At 42.6% G+C, this 4,883-nt stretch overlaps 1 long non-coding RNA gene across 1 annotated transcript; it reads right to left on the bottom strand.

Moving 5' to 3' along the window:
• Positions 1 to 3,056: 3,056 nt before the first annotated feature.
• Positions 3,057 to 4,637, bottom strand: LOC306933812. Its single transcript, XR_013791251.1, has 3 exons — positions 4,516 to 4,637; positions 3,820 to 3,984; positions 3,057 to 3,165 (listed from the first exon to the last, which is right to left on the bottom strand). It is a non-coding gene; the product is annotated as an uncharacterized lncRNA (long non-coding RNA).
• Positions 4,638 to 4,883: the final 246 nt, after the last annotated feature.

Here is a 4,883-nt window from a genome sequence, read left to right as displayed (position 1 = left end):
GCGCTGCCTCCGACAGAAAGACAGGGGAAAATTTTTGAGCATGACAAGCAACTAGACCCGATTGAATGGGAAACACATCGTGTGTAACAAACGCTGACACTGTTGTATGTTGTGCGTTGTGGACCGGTGTAGGGATGTCGGTAACGGTTAATTTCCCAGCCCTGTAGCCGATGGCATTATCCGGTTAATTAACGGTTGTTGATTTTTTTTATAGGCTACCCCAAATGTAATATGCATGTATAGGCTACACAATTAACGTTGGTAGTCGAATGGTATACATTTATTTATGCTCCAAACAAAAATACAATTAATACAAAGAAATTGTTGTAGGCTTAATCATCAATGCATGCATGCATGCATCTGCACGTCTACAGTACAGGGGTCCGCCGGTCCTAGTCCAAAACATAAATAAGTCCAGATCTGAGCAACAGAGCAACCTATACCTATAAAGCCACTGGCCGCTTTGGCTAAGCCTTTTCTTTTTATTATTAAGGAAGATCAGCATGCATGTCAACGTGTTCTGTTAGTTGACTTTTCGCTGACGAGAAAACCCTCAAACCACAGATAGCACATGGCTAACTCGATAGCCGTAAACCGTGCCAGTGTGGGGAGACGGATAGGAGGAGGAGGAAGCAACGGCGGCTGTAAACGTTCTCCCTCCAGGCCAATAATGGATTTAATAATGCCAAGTAGGTCTCTGCGTTGATACGGTCGACATGTTATGTTAATCTCGTCTCGCTGTCACTCGCTTTTAGTTTTGACTACCGCAAAGCTACCGTTGCAGCCAACTAGTACAACAGAGAACTTTGCGCCATTGAGGGGGCAGAAAACAGCGCTCAAGCAGCGCTGTTCATGCAGCCTGGAGTGTGACAAGCTGGAGTTTGAAATACAACACGGGCAGCGCAAATAACAGCAATTTTAGGTATGTGTGCAACATGACAACTGTTTTAAAGTATTGTACAGTGACAACTAGTGCGAGGCGCGAGGCGAGCAGTGACGCACAATGAATTAGGCTTATAATAAAACAGTGATATAGCTGCAGAAGATACAAATAGTAGAGAGGAGCGCATATTAGATTGGTCTTTTATTTAACAATTATTAAACGGCGCCTCTCAATTACCTCTCAATCAAATAAAAAAATATGTAATCCAAACTCCTCTCGTCAATTGTAAACGAACGGTAACATGAATGAAGTCTTCAAGCCTGACACATTAAATCAGAAGTCAGAAATCAAATCAACAGCGCCTGACACAGGCATGCATTACCTCTCCATCAAATAAAGGAATATAATCCAAAGCTGCACAGCACACGACGAACGGCATTTTGCTTCTCTCTTCTCTCGTGTAACATTTATAACTGAAATAAAGTCAGAGGCTTTGTGGAAAAAACACCACCCGACCATAACATGAACTCTTATTAAGCGCAACCAATCAAGCCTGACACATGTAGGCATCCCAGGCTCTAGGTTCTATGGAACTAAACAAAAAACTAAAACAAATAGGCAGCGCAGCAGAGCTTGCTGCGAGGCGCACGGATCGCGGACCAAAAGCAGACGCTTTTTGAGCAACTATAAGTGCAATCAGAGCTGCCTGGGAGAAATGCGAGGCCCTGTGCTTTATAATAATTACAAAAATACACATTTGATCACATTTAGAAAAATATTAATAGTATATGAAAGCCTTTCGACATGTGTATATAAGGTTACTATTGTCATTGCAGGTGCTGCCAAATAAGTAATTAGGCTATAGGCCTATACCTCATGCCAGTCAGTTGCGCAAATATAGGTCAAATCAATTAGCAGAGCGGAGCAGCTTCTCTGCAGCACAATGACCGCAGCTCTTCTTAAAGTTTACTTACTTTAATAATATGACATAGTGTTGGATCTCCAGACAAACAAACCTTGGATTATAATTATTGGATTATACTCATTCTTTATTCAAACAAAAGCACGAGGTAAGAAACTATATAATTCTTCACTGTTCAACTTCACAGCACCCAGGCAGGTGTTCTTAAATCGCGTCGCATTCCTATGTCAAAGTAGCCTATACCACACTAACTTTGTGATCAACCTTCTTAATTTGCTTATTTTATTTGTAAAAAGCAACACTGTATTAACTTATTAAGACATGGCAGTATAATATTGGTGCAAAATGGAAATATGTAATATGAGAGAGAGAGAGAGAGAGAGAGAGAGAGAGAGAGAGAGAGAGGGGGGGAGAGAGAGGTTCCATTTCAAAGAAAAAAAAGGCATCGCAGGCGCGACTTTGTGAGGCCCCATTCGCACAAAGCGGCTCTGTCTTTGAGAGTGCAATATTATAGTTACCGTAGGTTATATTAGTGCAGAAAAGAGAATAAATCCAGCTTTGGAGAAGATGCGCGAAGGGGTTGTATAGTAGCATGCGGCAGGGAGTCGGGGATGGATAGAATCCACTTCGCTACAGGTGCCGTGATAACGTGGCACATTATGTTTCCACCACGGTCGTGGACTTCTTTGCATATTTTAAAATGCACCCATGTCACTTTTGACTTATTTTTCTGCGTGGACGGCATGACTGTAGCTGCACTTGTTGACTTCCTCGTTAACACGTGAGGACGGAGCCATGCTTGCGCCTGGCTCGCGGACCAAAATGGGCCGGCTCGCGGACCAAAAGGGGCCGCTTTTTTTTGAATGACTATTACTATATTTTCTATTTCAAGATCGATTCCTGTGCATATCGATTGAACGTCGATTAATACATTTTTTGGGGTCAGCCCTACTAAAAAACGATCTAAAATAAAGGGATTTAAGATCAGAACCAGTGTCACCACACATCTGCTAATGAAGATGATGTGTGCACGGTTTCGGAATGGAGGCCTGTTCCCAAGTAGTTGCACCGTTCACTGTCCGTACTGTTTGTTGTGTCCCTGTGTGTGTGTGTGTGTGTGTGTGTGTGTGTGTGTGTGTGTGTGTGTGTGTGTGTGTGTGTGTGTGTGTGTGTGTGTGTGTGTGTGTGTGTGTGTGTGTGTGTGTGTCTGTGCGTGTGTCTGTGTGCGCGTGTGTGTGCATGTGTGTGTACCTGGCCTGTCGGTCTATGCTGGCCACTCGGAGGCTCTCCCAGCGTGAGTTGAGGAAGTTCATCTGCTCCCCTATCTCCTCCTCCTCTGTGAGGTTGCCCTGGGCGTCAGCTGGCAATAAAAAAAGAAAAAAAAACGTAAGGAGGTTTTGGGACATTCCGTCTTCCACCTGGGAAACACTCTGGCTGAATTAAAAACACACAAAAAAAATAGCAGACCTACAAGCTCGTAGCGCGGCACCGAGTGCTGCACTACGAGCTTGTAGGTCTGCTATTTTTGAAAAAGTGAAAATGTGGCACAACTCTTTTCAGAGCGAACATTTTTAACTCAAAGCTTTGCTTCTGGGGGGGGGTCCCTGGAACAACATATTTTCAGATGGGGGTCGGTGGCCAATTACATATCATTTTTGGGGTCCTTGACATGAAATATGGAGCACCACTGATACAGAAACATAGGTATTTCAGAAAACTGTCAGAATTTAGAAGACATTCTTTAAATTTCGATGTCAGGCCTAAATGGGTTAAGGCCCGCCAAAATACAATTTTGTCAACAAATTCAACTGTAGACGAAAATTGCACTGCAGAATGAAATCAACAAAAATCTTGATATTCAGTAGACTAACACTAAAACATTTTAGATGACAAAAATATGACACATTTTTTATTCAAAGGACTGACATTTCCTTGTCAAAATCAAGACTGGCTTTAAACACATCACTTACACTCCATCTTCAACAGTTTAGTCATTTAGCGTCGACTGACTTACCGATGGGGTCTCTGCAGAGTCAGACCACGGGGTCAGAGGTCACCGATGGGGTCAGTGCAGACCATGGGATCAGAGAGGTGGGCAGGTTGACCACGGTCACTCTGAAGTGGTAGACGGCGGGCGGCAGCAGGCCTGTGACAAAAAATGATGGCGGCCGACCCCCATCTGAAAATATGTTCTTCCAGGGACCCCCCCAGAAGCAAAGATATGAGTTCAAAGAATATATATTCAAAGATCTGTGCTCATGATTCTTCAAATGATTTTTCAAAAATAGCAGATCTACAAGCTCAGACAATTATTTGACAACTTTAGTTCAACTTACTTTGTAGACTGTTTAGAAAAAATAAAATAAATCTAATCATAATGCTGGCACAAATATGTTGGTCTTAAAGTGTATTTATACCTGCCTGTATACCTGTAAAGAAGAGTGGTGTTTAAGCTGTGTCATGGTCCACTGATTGACAAACACAATATTGCAGTTTTAGGTTGTATATTATATTCAAAGGATTGAGGCAGCAGAGGCACGTTACTCCATAGCTCTGGTCCATAGCTCTAATGAAATGCAATGCATTAGAGCTATGGACCAGAGCTAAGTCTATCCAAGCCCTTCAGCACGTTGCATAAAACCCGACAGTTAAACTCATTGTAAAGCCACACTGTACCAGTTTATAAACAACCGTATCGGTACTCACTCACAAAGGTTTGTTGTTTAAATCCCCATGCACTGCTCCTTGTGTTCCACTCAGAGTTACAAACCTGTAAGGGTCCATTTGGTTCCATGTGTTACACTCTCAGAGTTACAGACCTGTAAGGGTCCATTTGGTTCCACATGTGTTACTCTCAGAGTTACAGGGTGCATTTACAGCTACATGAGAATGGCGTCACGTACGTCAGCTGTAGCTCCCTGTGTTGTTTGTTGATGTAATCACTAGCAGGTGTGAAAACAGCCGATGTTCTGAGCTTGAAGATCAGCAGTACAGAGTCACAGAATTATATAGGTTCACTGACTTCATGTAACACACCGGAAACTAATTAAATAATAACTAATTGTTAATTATAATAAT

Source organism: Electrona antarctica (genome assembly GCF_951216825.1).
Source record: "Electrona antarctica genome assembly, chromosome: 12".
Classification (NCBI taxonomy): Eukaryota; Metazoa; Chordata; class Actinopteri; order Myctophiformes; family Myctophidae; genus Electrona; species Electrona antarctica.
This window is presented reverse-complemented; position numbering and strand designations above follow the sequence as displayed.